Here is a 23,205-nt window from a genome sequence, read left to right as displayed (position 1 = left end):
TACTGTACACACACTAAACTATACTACACTATGCACATAAAGAAGCATAGGTTTGAGTTAAATTAGAATAATACATAATAGCTTACCTGCAAATTAAAAGAGTAATCTACCCTAACCACAATCTCATTGTAAAAAGCAATTTTCATCCAGACACTTAAATAACTGCTTAAAGTTACATGCTAGATATAGCAGAATTAGCTTGAACTAATACCAGGAGCTCCTTACTTCATCACCAGTGTATTGTCCACATGTTACATGTCACAGTTAAGTGGGGTGGGCAGGATGATTTTTATTATTTTTCACATAGGACAAAAGAAGTATCTGCTTTGGACTATGAGACATCTGTAATGTACAAATAATTAAATTAGAAAATATTTATGAAGTATAGTGTCTGACAGAATAAATTTCCAATAAATGTCAACTTTTGTCATTGTTACAGTTGTTTTGCTTGTCATTAACATTCAAATGTTACTACTATTATAAAGAATTATTTATGATCAAATCATTTCATCTAGCATCTTTCAGACCAGGGATTCTTACCTTGGGGTCAGTGAGATTTATGGCTTCGTGAATGTGTTTTAGGAAGCTTGTAAATGTCCAGAAATATGGGTAAAAATTTTGTGTGCATATTTGGAAATAATTTGTTGTGGGGAGGAAGTGATAGTTTTCATTAATTCTCAAGTTTCATCTATGTTGTAGAGTGTGTCAGTACTTCATTCCTTTTTTATTGCCAAGTAATATTCCATTCTATAGATATATATTTTGTTTATTCATTCATCAGTTGATGAACATCTGGGTTGTTTCCACTTTTTGATGATCATAAATAAAATTACTGTGAATATTTGTGTCTTAGTATTTTTGAGAACATTGGTTGACAGTTTTCTTGCATATATACCTAAGAGTTGAATTGCTGAATCAAATTATAGCTCTAGGTTTAACTTTCTGAGAATATGCTTAACTATTTTCCAAAGGTGCTACTCTAGCTCACATTTCTACCAGCAAAATATGAGAATTCCAGTTTCCCTACATCCTCACTAATATCTATTTTCCTTTTTTTTTTTATTATAGCCATCCTGGTGGTTGTGAAATGATATCTCATTGTGGTTTTGATATGCATGTCCCTAGTGACCAATGATGGTGAGTATCTTTTCATAGGCTTATTAGCCATTTGCATATCTTTTTTGGAAAAAATATCTATCATATCTCTTGCCCAGTTTTATTAATTTTTTTTTTAATTTTTAGTAGTTACTGCTCTTCATATATTCTGGTCACTAGACTCCTAGATATATGGTTTAAAACTTTTTTCCTACTCTGCAGATTCTCTTTCCACTATTTTAATGGTGTCCTTTGAAGCACAAATGCACAAATGTTCTAATTTTTAGAAAATCCAATTTATCTATCTTTTTCAATTGCTTATGATTTAGCTATTTAAAAAAACATTGCCAATCCAAAGTTATGAAGATTCACATCAGTGGGAAAAATTGCAATATTCCCAGAATCTCTTGCCTGGCATACTGCCTCTCCATATCAATAGGTGTTTCCAAAGGGTGGAAAGAAGTAGTCCATCTCCATATAAATAGGTGATTACAAGGGGGATCAAGAGTATATCTGGATCTGAGAGGTTAGGTGGGGCCCCCTTTTGCAGCTGGGTTGCAAGAGACATGGGTGAGCAGAAGTGGAAGACTGCTTGTAAGCAATAAAAGGGTTTCTCCCACTTCATTTCTTCCTTTGTCTCATTTTGGTTTCAAACGTATTTTTCCCTGAGCTGGAAAAATATTTTCCCCCCAGAGTTACAACATCTATTTTTTTATAAGAGTGTTATAATTTTATATCCTTCATTTAAGTCTGCTCTGCTTTGAGTTTTTTGTGTGTATGGTGCAAGATAGGAATCTATTAATGCAATATACTATAATACAATTGAAGCAGATCTCAAATTATATTTATATCACATTTAAGATCTGTTATCAGAAAAGGTCTAGTATAATATCTTTCAATTTTAAATAAAGGAAAATGAAAGATATGTATTTTTTGCAGTAAATTCTGTTTTGTATTAAAATAATGTTGGAGATTCAAGATGGTGGCATGAAAGGTGAGACAGAGAACTCCTCCCAAAACCACAAATACTATGAAAATATAGTTAATTAATACAACTAACCCTAAAACAGCAACAGGAAAGAAGGCTGAACCAGACTGCATATGGACCTCATGAACAGAGCAGACCTCACAAAACAGGGTAACATACCAAAGCCTTGATCTGGCATGACCCAAGCCCTTCCCCCACCCAGCTCACTGGTGGGAGGAAGAGAAACAGAGCAGCGAGGAGTGGAAGCCTGGGACTGCTGAACACCCAGCCCTGAAGGTGTGTTTTGCAAGCAGAAACCAACATTGTGTGGTGTTCTGGAGGTTGGGGAGCTGGGACAGGTGGAGTGCCTGAGAGACTGAGATTCCAGTCATTTGTAGGGGACAGGATCCACATCTGGCCACTCTGTGACAGAGGAAAGGCAGGTGGTCTGAGAGGCTTCCTAGCAGTGAGAGGTCTGCTGAAGAGGCAGGGTTTGCACAGAGCTTGTTGTGCGGGAGAAGAGAGAGCTAGACAAGGTTGTCTGAGTGTGCTCTGCCCAGCAGGCTAGGAACTTTGAGGAGCTTCAGGCACTCTATTCCTCTGGCTGTCTGCTCAGCTCCAAGGCCCCCCATTGTGACATGCAGCCTGCGGTGCCTCCTTCCTGGCCTGACAGCACTGGCTCACAAACTGGCAGTCACTGTGCTGGCATCAGGCCAGCCAGAGGGAGGCCCCACCAATAACAGGTAGAGACACCAAGCACAGAGGCTTACATGCCTGTGCTTGGCCCACTGGCTCTGATACTGGAGAGAGGGACCACAGACAGGAATCAGGAAAGAGAACTTTCCTTCCCCCAGGCACCAGCTCCACTCCCCTGTGACCTCCCAGCCTCCCTCCAAGGGCTGAGCAGCTCCAGAGACTGGAGCTTCTGGGCACTAGATGGCACCACATAGAAATATGAAATATCAAAAGAACATGGTTTAGACCAAAATCTCACAAACCCCAGAAAAAGGGCCAAATGAAACTGAACTCAGCAATCTTCCTCAAAAAGAGTTCAAAATAAAAATTATAAACAAGCTAATGGAAGTAGAGAAAAATATTCAAGAACTCAGGAATGAATTTAAGATGGAGATTCAACCATTAAGAACTTCTGTATCTGAAATGAAACACACAATGGAGGGATGTAAAAGGCAGATTCAATGTAGTAGAAGAGATGGTAAATGGAATAGAAATTAGAGAAGAGGAATACAAAGAAGCTGAGGCACAGAGAGAAAAAAGGATCTCTAAGAATAAAAGAATATTGAGAGAACTGTGTGACCAATCCAAATGGTACAATATTCACATTATAGGGGTACCTGAAGAAGAAGATAGAGAAAAAGGGATATAAAATGTCATTGAGGACATAATTGCTGAAAATTTTCCCAATCTGGGGAAAGAGAGTCTCTCAGGCTATGGAGGTGCACAGATCTCCCAATAAAAGGGACCAAAGGCAGACAACATCAAGATATATAATAATTAAAATAGCAAAGGTCAAGGATAAAGACAGACTTTAAAAAGCAGCTAGAGAGAGGAAAAAGATCACATATAAAGGAAAACCCATCAGGTTATCATCAAATTTCTCAACAGAAGCCTTACAGGCCAGAAGGGAGTGGCATAACATATTTAATGCAATGAAGCAGAAGGGTCTTGAACCAAGAATACTATACCCAGCAAGGTTATCATTTAAATTTGGAAGAGGGATTAAACAATTTTCAGATAAGCAAAAGTTGAGAGAATTTACCTCCCACAAACCACCCCTACAGTGCATTTTGGAGGGACTCTTACAGATGGAAGTATTCCTAAGGCTAAACAGAGGTCACCCAAAGGAAAGACAAAGACTATGGAATATGATTCATAACATACAAAGAATGGAGGAGAAAGAAAAAGAAAAAGGAAGAAATAAACAACAACAACATTTTGGTTGTGTTTGTAATAGCATATGAAGTGAGTTAAATTAGACTGTTAGATAGTAAGGGAATTACCCTTGAGCCTTTGGTAACTACGAATCTAAAGCATGCAATGGCAATAAGTACATACTTATTGATAATCACCCTAAAGGTAAACGGTCCAAATGCACCAATCAAAAGACATAGAGTCACTGAATGGATAAAAGAATGAGACCCATCTATATGCTGCCTACAAGAGACTGACTTCAAACCTAAAGACATACACAGATTGAAAGTAATAGAATGGAAAAATATATTTCATTCAACTAACAGGGAAAATAAAGCAGGAGTTGCAGTACTTGTATCAGACAAAATAGACTTCAAAATGAAGAAAGTAACAAGAGACAAATAAGGACATTACTTAATGATAAAAGGGTCAGTCCAACAAGAGGATATAACTATTATAAATATCTATACACTCAATACAGAATTACCTACATATGTGAAACAAACACTAACAGAATTACAGGGTAAAATAGAATGCAATGCATTCATTTTGGGAGACTTAAACACACCACTCACTCCAAACGACAGATCAACCAGACAGAAAATAAGTAAAGAGACAGAGGTACTAAACAACAGATTAGAACAGATGGACCTAACAGACATCTACAGAATACTCCATTCAAAAGCAGCAGGATACATATTCTTCTCAAGCACACATGGAACATTTTCAAGAACACATCACATAGTAGGCCACAAAAAGAACCTCAGTAAATTCTAAAAGATTGAAATTGTATGAACCACCCTCTCAGATCACAAAGGTATGAAACTAGAAATAAATTACACTAAGAAAATGAAAAAGCCCACAAACACCTGCAGGCTTAATAACATGCTCCTTAATAATCATGGATCAATGACCAAATAAAAACAGAGATCAAGCAATATATGGAGACAAATGACAACAATAATATAACAACACAAAATCTGTGGGACGCAGCAAAGACCATGCCAAGAGGCAAATATATTGCAATACAGGCCTACCTCAGGAAAGAAGAACAATCCCAAATGAACAGTCTAAACTCACAATTAATGAAACTAGGAAAGGAAGAACAATTGAGGCCCAAAGTCAGTAGAAGGAGAGACATAATAAAGATTAGAGCAGAAATAAATAAAATTGAGAAGAATAAAACAATAGAAAGAATCAAGGAAAGCCCTAGCCAGAATTATCAAGAAAAAAAGAGAGTCTACACACATAAACAGAATCAGAAATCAGTACAGAAAAATCACTATGGACACCACAGAAAAACAAGGAATTATGAGAGAATACAATGAAAAATTATATGGTAACAAACTGGATAACCTAGAAGAAATGGACAACTTTCTAGAAAAATACAACCTTCCAAGGATGACCCAGGAAGAAACAGAAAAACTGAATAGACCAATTACCAGCAAATAAATTGAATCAATAATCAAAAATCCATCTAAGAACAAAACCCCTGGACAAGACGGTTTCACTGCTGAATTTCATCAAACATTTAGTGAAGACATAATACCCATCCTCCAAAAACTTTTTCAAAAAGTAGAAGAGGAGGGAATACTCCCAAACTCATTCTATGAGGCCAACATCACTCTAATACCAAGACCTAGCAAAGACACCACAAAAAAAGAAAGTTACAGACCAATATTCCTGATGAACATAAATGAAAACATACTCAACAAAATATTAGCAAACCGAATTCAAAAATACATCAAAAAGATCATCTATCATGACCAAGTAGGATTCGTCACAGGGATGCAAGAATGGTACAACATTCAAAAATCCATCAATATCATCCACCACATCAACAAAAAGGACAAAAAACACATGATCATCTCCATAGATGCTGAAAAAGCATTAATTCAACATCCACTCATAATAAAAACTCTCAACTAAATGGGTTTAGAGAGGAAGTACCTCAACATAATAAAGGCCATATATGACAAACCAACAGCCAACATCATGCTTAACAGCAAGAAGCTGAAAGCTTTTCCCTTAATATCAGGAAAAAGACAAGGATGCCCACTCTCCCCACTACTATTCAACATAGCTCTGGAGGTCCTAGCCATAGCAATCAGACAATACAAAGAAATAAAAGGCATCCAGATTGGCAAGGAAGAAGTCAAACTAACCCTGTTTGCAGATGACATGATATTGTACATAAAAACCCTAAAGAATCCACTCCAAAACTACTAGATCTAATATCTGAATTCAGCAAAGTTGCCAGCTACAAAATTAATATACAGAGATCTGTTGCATTCCTATATGCTAACAATGGCCTAGCACAAAGAGAAATCAGAAAAATAATTCCATTCACAATTGCATCAAAAAGAATAAAATACCTAGGAATAAACCCAACCAAGGAAGTGAAAGAACTATACTCTGAAAACTACAAGACACTCAAGAGAGAAATTAAAGAAGAAACCAGGAAATGGAAACACATCTCATGCTCATTGATAAGAAGAATTAATATTGTTAAAATTGCCATTCTGCCTAAAGCAATCTACAGATTGAATGCAATCTCTATCAAAATACCAACAGCATTCTTCAATGAACTAGAGAAAATTATTCTAAAATTCATATGGAACCACAAAAGACCCCAATAGCCAAAGCAATCCTGAGAAGGAAGAATAATGCAGGGGGAATTATGCTCCCCAACTTCAAGCTCTACTACAAAGCTACAGTAATCAAGACAATTTGGTACTGGCACAAGAACAGACCATAGACCAATGGAACAGACTAAAGAGCCCAGATATATACCCAAGCATATATGGTCAATTAATATATGATAAAGGAGCCATGGACATACAGTGGGGAAATGACAGCCTCTTCAACAGCTGGTGTTGGCAACACCGGACAGCTACATATAAGAGAATGAAACTGGATTATTGTCTAACCCCATACACAAAAGTAAACTCAAAATTAATCAAAGACCGGAATGTAAGTAATGAAATCATAAAACTCTTAGAAAAAAATATAGGCAAAAATCTCTTGAACATAAACATGTGCAACTTCTTTATGAACATCTCCCCAGACAACGGAAACAAAAGCAGAAATGAACAAGTGGGACTATATCAAACTAGAAAGCTCTGTACATTAAAGGTAACCATCAGTAGAACAAAAAGACATCCTACAGTATGGGAGAATATATTCCTAAATGACATATCTGATAAAGGGTTGACATCCAAATTATACAAAGAGCCCACACACCTCTACAAACAAAAAGCAAATAAGCCAATTAAAAAATGGGCAGAGGATCTAAGCAGACACTTCTCCAAGACAAAATTCAGATGGCCAACAGGCACATGAAAAGATGCTCCACATCACTAATCATCAGGGAAATGCAAATTAAAATCACAATGAGATATCACCTCACTCCAGTTAGGATGGCCACCATCCAAAAGACAAACAACAACAAATGTTGGTGAGGTTGTGGAGAAAGGAGAACCTCCTACAGTGCTGGTGGGAATGTGAATTAGTTCAACCATTGTGGAAAGCAGTACGGAGGTTCCTCAAAAACTAAAAATAGAAATACCATTTGACCCAGGAATTCCACTCCTAGGAATTTACCCTAAGAATGCAGGAACCCAGTTTGAAAAAGACATATGCACCCCTATGTTTATTGCAGCACTATTTACAATAGCCAAGAAATGGAAGCAACCTAAGTATCCATCAGTAGATGAATGGATAAAGATGTGGTACATATACACAATGGAAAATTACTCAACCATAAGAAGAAAAAAATCCTACCATTTGCAACAACATGGATGGAGCTAGAGGGTTTTATGCTCAGTGAAATAAGCCAGGCAGAGAAAGTCAAGTATCAAATAATTTCACTCATCTGTGGAATACAAGAACAAAGTTAAAACTGAAGGAACAAAACAGCAGCAGACTCACAGAACCCAAGAATGGACTAACAGTCACCAAAGGGAAAGGGATTGGGGAGGATGGGTGGGAAGGGAGGGATAAGTGGGAAAAAGGGTCATTAGCATTAGCACATATAATGTGGCAGGGGGAGACACGGGGAAGGCAGTATAGCACAGAGAAGACACGTAGTGATTCTATAGCATCTTATTCGCTGATGGACAGTGACTGTAATGGGTTATGTGATGGGGACTTGATAATAGGGGGAGTCTAGTAACCATAATGTTGTTCATGCAATTATACGTTAATGATAGCAAAATAAAAAATAATATATTAAAAAAATGTAATGTTAAAAATTAACCCTAATTGACAATTAGTAGGACTTGTACAAAGCAGAACTAATCTTAGGAAAATCATACCATTAGGATTTCATTCAATCTGATTAACCTACCAAATCACATAATTTTGAGCAGCTCATGGAGCATTCATAGCAGAGAGAGTGAGAATAGTTCTTAGATATTTGAGATGAAAGAAAATAATCTCTTAAGTAAGAAACAGCTAGGATTGGGAATTTTGATGATCATATTGTGTGAAGAACTTCATATGAATCAATGAAACTGAAATTTTCAACAATTACATGTGTCAAAAAAACCTTTTTTAATAGTAATCAAATCCCAATATAAGAAAATAGTATATTAGCAAAAATCAAAGCTGGACACAAAGCATCATCAAAATTTACACAACTCCCAAAGAGAATTCTGGACTGAACCAACATAGAGTTAGCTTAGCCATGTCTGGAGAGGCGTCTGATCTAAGTAAACTCGGCACTATTATAATATTGACTCTGGTTTTAAGATTAGACAAACCAGGTAAGCAGCCCCACAAAGATGGCAGTCTGTAAAGACCGGTGAGGGTCCACCCTTGTGTATGCAAAATGATCTGTTTGGATGACAGAAAAAAACACTACAATCTCTATTTATGTTTTTAACTAAATGAATGAGAACAATTTTATGATGAATAAGTTTTCATATTGATGTCCCCATTCTATGTCCAGACATATAATTCAGATAATTTCATGTCATGAAAGATTGTGTCTCAAAGAAAGAGTAGAAGGTTCCACAACATGAAGAGTTTAGCAAAGTGGTCTCATTCATTCATTTGCTTTCAAGATAAGAGTACTGTATTTCAATGAACGGGTAACCAAGGAACTTTATGTACTATATTAGCCAGTCTTAAGTAAACTAATCCTCATTAAATGGGTAAATAACTATAGAATTTCTGTAAAATATCATGGACTGCTGTTATGAGGAGGTGGTAAAATTGAACAATATGAAAATTACAGAACTAATTCCTCTTATATCTAGTATTAGTTCCTTATCAGCCACACTGAAAGATAAGTAATAATATTCTAATCAGATGGGACAAGAAGTTGCCAAAAATGTTGAAACTATCCAGAAGACTTTTGAAATGAGAATTTATATATTACTTACAATGAACATTTTTATAGAGTGTTTGTGACTTTAACAATGAATGATAAAGTAATTGGTTTCAACAAAAACTTCATGCTGTGCAGACAGCATTTTAGAGGAAAAAAATTTTGGAAATATCTGTACTTATGTCCTTATGTCCTTATGTTACTACTAAAATTTATGTATACCAATATTTAAAATGTAAAGCTTGTCTGTCTACTTTCATCCAAAGGAAATATTTTTAGATAGTTATGCCATTCATTCGAAATCTAAATTTTGTTTGCAAGAATAAATTATGGACTCCCAAAAGAGATGGGAATTTATAAAATAATTCCATCTACAAATCTTTAAATAATTAGTGAATGCACTTTTAAAGAGATCATGTTGAACTAAGTAAAGCCAATAATATGTTTTTCTGTTTTTTACATGTATTCCTTTTCCTCTTTATTGGCATATAACATTGTATAAGTTTAAGGTGTACAATGTAATAATTTGGTATGTGTATATATTAAGAAATAGTTATCATAATAAGGTTACTTAGCATCTCCATCACATCACAGAATTATCATTTTGTGTGTAGGTGTGGTAAGAACATTTAAAATCTACTCTCACAGCAACTTTCAAGTATACAATATATTAACATTAACCATACTGAATATTAGATCCCTATAACTTAATCATTTAATAACTGAGAGTTTGTACCCTATATTTCTTCCACTTAAATCTACTACTTCTATGATAGCCATTAAAACCAAGAGTCAAATTAAATGAACTCTAAACCTTACTTTAAATCACTTTAGAAATATTTAAACCAAGATTCTCAAAACTATTGAAGCATATTCAAACATATTGCATTCTCAAACATATTGCATTCTCTGAAATTTTATTAATAATGATATTAGGTGAGAGCAAAAAATGATATTTATACTGTTAATAAAAATAAATGAAATTATTTCAAAGTATTAATCTTTATGTACCCTTAAATTTCTACTATTAAAATTATAATATAGTACTTTACTAATCTATTAATATTCAGTATTAGGTATTTTGAAAATATTCTCAAAATTGTTTGCTGATTAGGGTGTGTCATCCAAAAAGTTTGGAAGTCACTGCCTTAGGGAGTGCTGCACGCCCTAGGTTTATTTCTCTCTGCATGTGCTTTGTGGTACCCAATCATCTAATATAATGAAAAGAGCCCTGCACAGAGTGACCTAGATTCTAGTCCAATTTAAAAAGCTGTAAAACCCCAGGCAAGTCAACTTACGTCACTGGGACATTCTTTTTTTTTTTTTTTTTGAGAGGGCATCTCTCATATTTATTGAACAAATGGTTGTTAACAACAATAAAATTCTGTATAGGGGACTCAATGCACAATCATTAATCAACCCCAAGTCTAGTTCTCAACAGTCTTCAATCTTCTGAAGCATAACTAACAAGTTCTTACATGGTGAACAAATTCTTACATAGTGAATAAGTTCTTACATGGTGAACAGTGCAAGGGCAGCCATCACAGAAACTTTCAGTTTTGATCACGCATTATGAACTATAAACAATCAGGTCAAATATGAATATTCGTTTGATTTTTATACTTGATTTATATGTGAATCCCACATTTCTCCCTTATTATTATTATTATTTTTATTTTTAATAAAATGCTGAAGTGGTAGGTACATGCAAGATAAAGGTAGAAAACATAGTTTAGTGCTGTAAGAGGGCAAATGTAGATGATCAGGTGTGTGCCTGTAGACTAAGTATTAATCCAAGCTAGACAAGGGCAACAAAACATCCACGGATGCAGAAGATTTCTCTCAAAACAGGGGGGGGTGGGGTTCTAAGTCTCACTTCTGTTGATCCCCAATTTCTCACCTGATGGCCCCCCTGTGAATGTGCCTGTCTTAGGTTGTTCCTCCCTTGAGGAATCTTACCCATCTCTGGTTAACCAGTCATCTTCCGGGGCCATACAAGGAAATGTAAAGTTGGTAAGTGAGAGAGAAACAATATTGTTTTAAAAGGTTAGCTTTTTACTTCTTTGCAGATTTATGCCCTGTGGCTTCTATACCCAGCATTTGTCTTGAGGTATCTTTACCACTTGGTAATTTCGTTATGAGGCATGAATTCTACTTAAGGGTTGTAATTAGGAAGGAAGAAGAAAAGCTATATAAGTCTCACTGGGACATTCTTACCCATCTTTAAAATAAAATGGTTGGACAAGTTGATCTCTAATGACCTGTCCAGCCCTAAAATTCTGGTTTTAAGATGTTCTTCCCCTGGGGTTAGGAATTTATAGCCATGTATTTTATAATCATAATTAAATGATAAATCATCATTGAATGAGTGACTTTAACAACACAAAAACAAAAAAGCTAGAATTTTGAGAAAATGAATAAAAATGTATATTAAATGCCAGATCTTGAGAGTGAAAATCTGATCACTTTCTAAGCACTACTGCCTGCCAAGTGTCAGGTACATTGTTTTGCTTTGGGAGGGCCACAAAGATTAATATAATACTCTCTCTGACATTCCAGAGCCCTCAATTATATTCTACATAATACTCTGTAAATAAGTAATACCAACACTGATTGAAAGCTCATGTCACTGCTTAATTCTCACTTTACAATGGGAATTAGGATTTTTTTTTTAAGTAGGGTTACATCCTCATATGGAAGGGAGAGAAAATAACGCAACCTATTTAAATGACCCCAACTAAAATGCATCAGAGGGTATTTTTGTTTCCGGGTGAAGTGCAAAAGCAGTTTCATGTATCATTTATCTAGGCTTTGTTCCAAAATTTTCTCTAACATATATATCACTTCCCAAATTATACCTTTGGTTACAAAGAACTAAATGTGTGGTTCTTTTGGCTCTTTAATATTTTCAGTCTTTCTGTTGAGGGCAATCAGTAAGCAAATGGGACTATCCAAGTGTCACTCAATCATAAAAGACAGTGCACCAAATTTACTATAGTTTGTATCATAAACAGACTATAAAGGAATCGTTCACCCTAAAATGTACATCCTTCTGAGATGGTCTTGGGAAGCAACCTTTTAGTCACATGATGAAATCATTACCACCACGAGGACTGAGCCTGAAGCCAGTCTACACCACAAAGGCGCATGAAGGCGTGATTGAAAGATATCAGTGACCTCATATACAATAGTTTTAAAAAAAGTAACTCCCTGATTTGCTGGAATTACTTTATTCACTCACCAATTCAAAGATAGTGTCAAATGCTTACTCTACATTGTGCACTATTGTAAATCTGGGGGATTTATTAGTGAAGAAAATAGAACTCCTGTCCTCCAAGAATTTCCATTGTAGAGAGGGAGACAGGAAGTTACTAAGCAAACAAATAAGTAAATAATTCTTAGTAGTGATGAGTACTCTAAGGAAAACTATAGGAAGATCTTAGGAGTTAGAATGTCTAAAATGTACAGCAAGGCATTTTCAGTAAGATGATCAAGAAAGATGCTGATGAGGTGCCTGGCAGTTTTAGTCATGGAAGGGATTAAAGAAGTTTGGGATTTCACATATTTCAGGAAATCTATAGTCTGACCACTTAATGACATGAACATAGCTTGCATGGTTTGGAATGGAAAAACAAACTCTGATGCTAAGACATCAGGTAGCCCAGCAACAGGAATACTGGACAAAGGGGAAGGATAAAAAGAATAGATAAAGCAAGTAGCCAAATATCTTGATGAATATGGGGGAGTAATTAATATTAGAAGAGAGCCATTTTAAAAATAGGAGAGTGTAGCTGAATTCCATTAGCCTGGAATAATGAATGGGTTTTACAGAGAGATGGAGGAATAATAATCTCTTTGCAATGACTCAAAAAATATTTAAAGAATGTCTAATGATCTAAAAATATAATAAATTTTAAAAACAAGGGCACCTAAGAGAAGGAGCAACATTTCATTTAAATGACTTCATGGAACCAAGTGCCCCAATGGACAATGAAATTTAAGTCAAGGAGGAGAAAGGATTCTGTGAAGAAGCAAAACATATGAGAACAATAGAAAGAGTAGAGAGAAAGGTTAGCAATGGAATGACTCCAGGATAGAAGAAAGCACAGAACAGAATGAGGATTCAACTTTTTAAGAGGATAGGTAATCAGAAGGACTTTTAATTGACTCCACAGATAATACTAATGTGAAGAGTAAAGAGATACAAAAACTTAAAGCCTCTTCAAGTCACTGGACACTACCAACCATAATACATTATCTAGTATATACATGGTATATAATACATATCAGGTATATATAGTGCTATGTAGTTTTTTTTCTTCTTAGAATGTTTCAAGGTGTCATTCATTCATTCACTCATTATTTCAAAAATTACATTTTGAGTATCTACATACTAGTCAAAAATATAACCAGGAATAGTCTGTTGAACATGAACACACAAAACACTTGATAACCTCAGGTTTCAAGAAAAACAGTGCTAAAACAATAAAATGCATTAATGTTAAAATAATAAAATAATTTGACTTGTTTTGCTTCTCCAGTCCATTTCTGTTTATTGCTACCTGACTGGTTGATTTTATGTTGAAAAGGATTGCAGGGTATGCATTTATTCACAGAAGTCTAACTTAACAACAGTTACTAAGTCATTAAGATTAGAATTTACTGCCTATGATAACACAATCAGGATTGGCATATGAACTTGTATTGTTAACCAGTACATTAATTTTACATTCTGTGATATAATGAGTTATAAGAAATATATATTTGGTCATTCTGGTCAACAAATATGTATTTCTCAGGTATGGTTAGTCTTTATCCACAGTTCTGAAAACACTTCAGAGCCTTAAAGGTGAAATGGGTGCCTTAACATGTTAATGAGAGACTTTTGGACCCCACCCAAGGGTGGGGACTGGTGTGTGAGCCAGCCAATGGCCAATGATTTAGTCAATCATGACTATGCAATGAAGCCCTCACAAAAACATGGAAGCGCCTTTTGCTCTCTTTCTTTTGCATCCCTCTTCTTTGTGGGAGAGAGCTTCCCAAGACTGGGGGACCAGAATGCTTTCATGTGCCACAGAGCCAGAGCCCAAGCTCCTTCATCTGGGGCCTTGTTCTGTGTATCCCTTCGTCTGGGTGTTAACTTGTATCCTTTATGGGATCCTTTATTGAATTGGTAAACATAAGTGTTTTCCTGGGTTCTGTGAGCTGCTCTAGCAAATTAATCAAACTTAAGGGGGAGGTCACTGGAACCTTCAATCTGTAGCCAGTTGGTCAGGACAGATAACAGCCTGGGGCTGTGGGGGTTGGAGGGCAGTCTTACAGGACAAGCCCTTAGCCTGGAGAATCTAGTGCTGTCTCCAAATAGTGTCAGAACTGAGTTGAGTTCTCAGGCACCCTGCTGGTGTTCAAGAATTTCTTGGTGTATATGGGAAGACCTACTTTCCTCCTACACACACACATTGGAATTGGATCTGGGAACACACATTCATTTTCCCATTTTTTCTGTCATTTTCATGAGTTCACAAGAAACTTTTTGAAGTGTCTAAATGTACACAAATATGAATGATTATCTTAAAGTCACGATTAGTTATCCTGTGGCTAAAATACTAACATACTCCCTTCAATTTCCTGAGTGTTAACAACAAGACAACTGGCCCAAAATGGAATTACTTACACTAAGCCCTACCAAACTGACACTTACAGTTTCATTCTCTCCAGAAATAGAATCTTAAACCAGTTAATCAGAAATTGCCTGGTTAGCGCTAATTAGGTAAACAATCTTAAAGACCCCTGTTACAAGGAAATCAGCCTTGCCTATCCAGTCCACTTTTTGCTTCTTTGTTCCTACTCCCTTCTACCTACAGAAGGCTTTCATTTTTGTACAGCTCCTTGGGGCTCCTTTCTATCTGCTAGATTGGATGCTGCCTGAACCATGAATCATTAAGCAAAGCCAATAAGATCTTTGAAATTTACTCTATTGAGTTTTGTTTTTTTTACGTGAGTAATTTATTAAATAGCAAGAGTCTATGTAGCTCTGAGCCAAAAGGGCTTTCAGCTCCTGGCAAGTTTGTTCTGGATTTGGTGAAACCAAATAACAACAATGGATGTTGCAGGTAAAAAGGGGATTATACCAAGCTTTATTCTCATGGCAGTATGTCGAGTGCTAGAACCATGTGTGCACCTGGCAGTCTGCAAGTCCTTCTCCTTCTCTGCCCCTGGTCCAGGCTCTGCCCTGCTGCTGCAGACTCTTCTCTCTCTCTCTTTGCACTAGGCAGAGCTCTTTATAGCAACATAGACAATAATGGCTTATTGCCAACAGGTATGTAAGCATGCGCCTGAACATTAGGCTAAGTATTACATTGTTATGCATGCAGAGTAGGCAAGTAGATTAGGATTAGGTGAGAATCCTGATCATGGTAACTTCCATTTTCCCTACAATCTGTTATTGAGAAATTTCTACATAAATATTCACAGTTAATGTGTCTTATTAATAGCAACCTTTTTTCCATCTCTAGTTTTTAAGTTAAACCATATGATATATGTTGGGGTGGAAGAAATTCCCTTTTCCCCTCAAGGTTCTTCAAGCTGGCCTAAGAATCAAATCAATGCTGAAAACTGATTAACAGGAGAAAAAAAACCCAAAATTTAATTATGTACATACAGGAAGCCATAGACATGGGTCCAAAGGCAGGGAGAAAGATGTATATATGTCATTCTGAACCAAGGACAAGAGGGTCTGTGACTTCAAAGGAAAGGGGAAGTAATTCACAGGAATATGGAAAGAGTAAGTGTTTGATAAACAAAATACTTGATGGGCCATGTAGAGACAATGAGGGGGACACCAAGAGGAATTTTAATAGATTCAGCCACATCCCTTTCTGTCTACCACACATAGTTTACATTATAGTTCAGTTATCTAAGGAGAAAGCTCTCCTCCTGGACTAGTTCCTCTATCTAAATTCTTCCTAAGCAGTTGGGGCGGTGGGAGGTCCAGGTTTCCTTCTGAGTCTTTTAGGCCTTAATTGTTCTCCATTCTGAAATACTCTGCATGTCACAATGGCACATCTTGGGGCAGCCTACCCTTGGTTCCTACACAGATTATGACAACAAATGTTTGCTCTGAGCATCCTCCTGGTAAATAGCTTAAAACTAGTTAAGTTTAACAAAAGATAATTTTTTTCTTTCTGTTTTCATCCACTGGGTTTTCACACACAAAAGAAACTTCATAAGACACTTGTTTCAATAAACATCTAAGTAATATATGAGCGCTTCAAGTTAACACCATCATGCAGGATATACAGGCTTTGCACCTTAAAGGAAATTTTACATCTTAAAAGAATTCACTGCTAATTAAATCAACATTTATGTTATACTCAGGAACAAAGACAGCAAAGGGGAAGAAAGACATTTCCTGAAATCACTCCCTTCTCACGAAACAGTTTCCCCCAGTCTGTTAGCAAATATATCATTCCTTTGTTAACTGCAGATAAATTCTTGGTCTTTCTCCTTGTTTTCACCCTTTTATTCTGTCTAGAAGGCTCGGTTTGTTTTTCCTGACAGCATTTGAGATTTCTAAGCTACCGCAGCGGTGCCAGCCCCTACTGTGCACAGTAAGAGAAGAAACAATCTGGCCGTTGTTTTAACACTTTGCAAATAACAACTTATTTCTCTTGCTTGATTTTTGCCCCTGGACATCCAACAGAGCGATATTCAATCCACCAAGTAAAAGACAGGTTTCCCCTTTATCTTCCTCACGTGTGAATTTGGCAATTTGAGATGGACATTTACAATTCAAAGGAAGGCTTTCTTTTTAATCATGCATTAGGTTTCTCTTATACAATAAGAAATCTGTTGCCTTCCTCAAAATTTGATACTAAACTCTAATAAATCACTCCTTGGCATTTGTGATGACTGAAACAAAAACAAAAAAAGCAGGATTTTTTTTTTTTTGTCTTTAAATGGGCCCAATGACAAGACACTTGATCAAACTAACCTACATTGCTAAACTTCATAACTTCATACTCCATAGAAATCTGTCAGAGGACAAGAACACCTTTTTTTTTCTGAGTGCAACAAAGGCATTTACTAGAAAGAATATTTATTAAGCATGCATTTATATAGAATAAAATAGTCTCTCTGATGGAAACTCCTGATTTCCCTAGCAGCAACTCTTTCTAAGTATTTTAGGTTAGTGTTTCTCAGTATTTCATGTGCAAATCAATCACCTGGTCTTATTTAAAACTGAGATCTTTGCTCAAATCCTAGAAATTTTGTTTCAATGAGTAGAATCCTGAATTTGCATTTGGCCATAGGAGTTGAATAGAGGTGCCTCAGAAACTGTACTTGAGAAATACTCTTGGATATACCTTATTGATTTATATGCTTCTATGAGAAATACAGCATTATAAAGTGAATCACGTGATCCGCAACCAATTCTATATATTGAAGTCTTAGTGTGGCTATACTTGACAAGGGTCTCAAGGGAAGTAATTAAGGTTAAATGAGGCCATCAGAGTAAGGCCCTGCTCCAGCAGGATTAATGCCTTTAAATGAAGAAACACCAGGGAGCCTGAAAGGCTTTTGGCAGTGGTGGATGTCACTGAAACAATAACATATTTTCATGATGATCCTCCCTCTTTCTGGGCACAGAGGCTGACTGCATTTCCCAGCCTCCCATGCAGCTTATTTGGGATTGTGCGGCTGCGTTCTGACCAGTAAGATGTTGGTAGAAATAACGTACTGCATATACAGACCTGGCTCTCTAGAGGTAATGTATCCCACATAACAAGATCAAAAAAAATGTGGGAGGACAACCACTCCTGACTTGGCATGAGGAAAATAAACCTTCATTTTCTTAAGTCACTGAAAACTTGGAGTTGATTTTTAATTACATTTAGTCTAATAATATTGATTATTACAATGGCTTCACCAGGAAAAAATTCTTGCTCCACAGACAGAAATAGTGGGAATATCTGCCATCAGTAAGATGTAATACTAGAATTAGTATTTATAGGTGTGGCAAAAAAATGTCCAAGCAAAAAGTTAGTTTAGAGTGGTCCCAAATTGTTAAAGCCTCCAAGTACATTGTAGATGAACTACACATTTCCCTCTGGAAAAAAATCTTAAATCTAGGACCAATTCCAGGATTATATTAGAAATAAAAATAACAAAACACAGAAGGAGACAAAGCACCATGCACAAGAGAGAACAATAAACTGTAAAAGCATAAAGACAGAAGCCACAAATATTAGAATTATCACAGAAAGATTATAAATGTTTATATTAATAACATACTATATTAAAATTAAACAGTAACAGTCTTTCAATTTACCATGTAGATTTGGAAAGAACCAGCTAAAATTCTAGAAATAAAAAAATGTAATACTGAATTTAGAAACTCCCGATTGGACATTAAATTCTGTAGAGAGAATGAATTGTAATGTATGGAAACATTTAGAATGTAGTAAAGAAAAAATGTGGAAAATATAAAACAAGGTTTAAGAAATTTATAAAATAGAATCAAATGTTCTGAAATATGCTTATAAAATTTGACACTGGTGATTAGAAATGTTAGGTAGAAATATAAACATGAGCAGCCGGGGGAGGGGAAGATCAGGTCCAAGGGAAAAACTTCCCCAACTGCCCAGGTAGCAGGTCCCACCTGAGGACAACAACAAAGGCTTTGCAGGGAGATAACCTTTTTGCCTATTGGGACCAGGCCACACTGGTCCCAAACTGACCCCAATGTGGGCACAATCGAACAAAATTAAGAACTGTCCAAAACATGCCTCATCATAGGAAAAGAACTGTGCACCGAGGGGGATGGCTATTCAGGTGCACCCGTCAATCAAATAATCCCACCTTGTCAATCAAAGAGGCTCCTCCTCCCCAGAATGCAATACATAGGCCTCCCACCTAATGGATGTGTTAGAAAGACAGACATGAGAGCAGTGGAGAGAGAATAAAGCCTTCTAGATAATAAAAGGGACTCAAAGGGGGTGACCAATAAACCAGAGACCCAGAAAGGACTCACAGAGTTAATTAGTTAATTAGTTGAAGTTTCAAAGGCCTGGAGTGACTTGGAATGTCCGGATATTTCCAGGGACTTCTTTGCCCTAGATAGGGCAGGGAAATGGGACACGAGTCATACCATTGTAAAATCTACTTAGCCTGCTGTAAAGGCCCAGCTTATTCTTTAACTTAATCCATTTGCTGTTCTTCCTTGTCTTCCAGCCCCTTAATCAAGTAACTTTGCAACCAGAAAAGGAGGTAGACCTCCAAAGTGTAAATAAGCCTATGTGAATAAAGAATGCCAATATACAGAATGACACAGTCACCTAACTAACCCTATTCTTAAGACAAAACTTCAAAGGAATTATGAATCACCTGTATACATCATGCCTTATGCTGACCCTTATCCAAAAGGCCCTATAAAACCCCAAACCCTTAAGTGCACCTCCTCTCCAAGGTTGCCGGAACTCCCCTTTCTTCTAGTGTGTCACCCTCTGTTTTACTCCAGATAAGTAGGGAGGGGCTACTGAGAGCTCTGATTTGGGCTTGCAAGTTCTCATCACCTGACCAGATAGGATCACAGCTGTACAACCATAATCTCTAGTAACCTGTCTGAAAATCTACTTTCTTTGCCTTTAGGAAGTTCTCAGAATATAATCTCACTCCATCCAGTGCTCTGTGGCTCCCCCAAATCCTGGGGTGGTAGGGACTTAGTTCCTACACTGCGCAGACTGAAGTGGATACTGAATATCAGGTGACCCTGGCTTTAGGAGTTGGCAAGAGATGTGCCCTACGCTTAGCAGAAGTTCAATGAGCTTCTCTTTCCTCCTCCTGTTTTTCCTTGCTCTCTGCTGCCTGTAAGGCAGCTGCCATTAACTGCTATTCTTGCTTTAATGAGTTCCTTCCTCACCTTGCACTCTGACTTCCCTGCATCTCTGAACCGACTTTCTTCCCAACAGACGGAGGCCTTTGTCTGCCTTGACTCTGGCCAGCTCCTCCCTTGGAGTGTATTCAAATAAGACTTACCCTCTCCTTTGCTACTGTTTCTCTGCCTTTCAATTCTTTGTTGTGGTGGGGACCATAACTAAGGAGAACAAACTCAACCCATAACAGAAATAGAACCAAACATTCTAGAAATAGTAGAAATTTAAATCTCATTGAATTGACCTAGCATCAGAATTGACATAACTAAACACAGAACTAGTAAGCTGGAGGGTGAGTCAGAAGAAACTATCTCAAATGAAACTTGAAGGAAAAGAAGCAAAATACAGACATGAGATTAAAAGTTTAGAAGATACAGTAAGATGATAAACATTTCACAGGACTTCTAGAAGTAGAACTAGAGAAAGAGGGAGAAGGAGTATTCATGCATACTGACAGAAATTTCCATAATTGAGAAAGGCTCCTAGTCTAGATTCAGAAAGCTGATTACATCTCAAGCAGAATGAATGAATGAATAAATGATAGATAGATGATAGATAGATAAATCTATAGTCAGACCCATCCAGGCAAATTGAAGAATACCAAATATAAAAAGAAAACAGTAAAAGTACAATAGGAAGGACAGAACATTTACAAAGCTCTTACATTTAGACCAACAATGTATTTCTCAACAAAGGAAGGCAAGAAAAAGTTGGATTAAATCTTCAAGGTAGAGAGACAAAATAACTTTCAGTAGATACCAACTTAAACAATATTTCAGGAATTGGGGTAAATTAAAGACATTTTATGTAAACATTTACTGAGAGTATTACCAACAACTCATTAAAAGAACTTCTGAAGAACGTACTTTGAGAAGAAATTAATCCAAGAAGTTAAGATGTAAAAATGACTTGTGAAGGTAGAAAATGGTAAAAATATGAACAAGCCATGAAAGCTTGACTTTACCAAACAATAATATTAACAATGTATAACTGACAGAATTAAAAACTAATGACAAGGGGACTTCTATTTTAGAATAGGTCAGGACTGTTACTGCCAAACTGAACAAAGCCAGATAAATTATAAATATATGTTAAAGCAAAAGAAAACTTCAAAAGCAAAAAACTAAAATTTTGGAAAGAAGAAAAACTCTTTTATGTGAGCAAGGACTTTTACCTCTCTTTCCTTTGAAGGCATTTTCTGGCTCTGGGTGCTTGTGAAGGAGCTTGATCAGCCAGTGCCTCAGGGATGGAAAAGACAAACTTGCACACCTTTCAGTGATTCTGCAGGGCTGGTGTGACAAACTGGAAAACAGGGGTTTCAGATGAACAACTACTCTTCACAGAACACTGGCTAATTTTTGGTGCTACACAGAAAGCTGGGGAACTAGGCCAAAAGTTTCCAGAAGGCGAAGTGAAATCTCTAGCAGTCTCTTGGAAATGGCTCGACTCAAACACACTCTCTTACCTTCAAAGAAGCTGTCTCATGTCAAAGTGACATAACATAGGAGACTGCAAAACTGAGTTGAGATCTCGGAAGGACGTAGTTGAATTTTCTGCACATTTCCAAACCTACGACAGATAATCAAAACCCTCTGCCAGGAGAGGAGGAGCCCAACAACCATAAGCAGGGGTAAAGCAGTAGACCGAGTTTCCTAAAATAGAACTCAGCCCCAACTGTGATTAATGTCTGAGTGGATTCAGGTGCTCCAGTCCTCCCTCTATTTATCAACAAAGGAAGATAATATTATCTAAAACCTCTACAGTTATATTACATATAATGTCCCACATGCACTAAGACATTATGAGAAATGTGGGGATGAGAAAATATGGCTAACTCTCATGAGAAAAGCAGAGAAATAACCCAGATACTGGTGTCAGCACTCTCAGAAATCTGTGATTACTGTGTTAAAAATAATAGAGAAAAATATAGACAAAGAGATCAAAGCATGAAGAACTTAAGATTTAAAAGCTGTAAATGAGGATCAAATGTACATTCTGCAAAAGAAGAAAAAAGAATGTGTAAAGCTAAGAAATTAATAGGTGAGTTGAACAGCAGACTGATGCAGCTAAAAACCATCAACTAGAATGAGTTTCTTGTTTTTTCAGGGAGCTAGCAAATAGGTTTTAAAAAACCTGAAGCAAAAAGAAAAAAGAATGGAAAAGTGCACATGTATGAATATGCAAAAGATAGTAGGACACTGTCTTTGTTCAGGTACCCCAGAACAGAACAGATGAAAAGACGTGCATTCAGAAGATTGATTAGTGAGAGCTCTCAGAAAAACATTATTAGGCACTTGTGGAGAAAGTGAAGGTTCCTGTGGCCAGGATTCTCACCTGTCCCTGGTCGGCCAGCTCACTACACACATGTGGGCAATATGTTGTTACTGACTCTATATAAAGAGCTCCACCTAATGCTCTGGGTGACATGGTGGCATGGCTGCAAAGCTGCAGGAGAGGAGGCTGAAGTGGTGGCAGCGCTGAGACCAGACTGAGATGGCTGCAGGGCAGAGAGGCCCAGAGGCAGAGACCGGCTTGCCGCATGCAGACTTGTGGATGTGATTCTAGTGATTGATCTGCCACCATTGGAATTAAGTTGGGTATAAACCCTTTCACCACAAGAATGTTCCACTGTCATTTTTCAGTCTCACTGAATCCATAATGAACTTGCCCGGGGCTGAAACCCATTGGCAAGACAGTACTGAAGTAGTACTGAGCAGAAGAAGTAGAACTGAGATGCAGCTGTTAGAGGCCTTAGTCAATCCTATAGGAGCTCTGGATTTCAATGGGCCTTCAGAGAGGTCCTAAACTGAGACAAGGTTGTCTTGCCAATGGGTTTCAGCCCGGGCAAGTTCGCTATGGATTCATTGTGACCAAAGAAATTGACAGCAAAATGTTCTTGGGGTGAAAGGGTTATACCCAACTTTATTTCCAGATGGCAGGTCAGTCAC

At 36.9% G+C, this 23,205-nt stretch overlaps 1 pseudogene; it reads right to left on the bottom strand.

Moving 5' to 3' along the window:
- The window catches only part of LOC118914790 (60S acidic ribosomal protein P0-like), a 63,710-nt pseudogene extending 41,879 nt beyond the window's left edge, over positions 1 to 21,831 (bottom strand).
- Between the last annotated feature and the right edge of the window lie 1,374 nt (positions 21,832 to 23,205).

Source organism: Manis pentadactyla, chromosome 10 (assembly GCF_030020395.1).
Source record: "Manis pentadactyla isolate mManPen7 chromosome 10, mManPen7.hap1, whole genome shotgun sequence".
Lineage (NCBI taxonomy): Eukaryota > Metazoa > Chordata > Mammalia > Pholidota > Manidae > Manis > Manis pentadactyla.
Note: the sequence above shows the minus strand (reverse complement) of the source record. Positions and strands in the feature narration are given on the sequence as shown.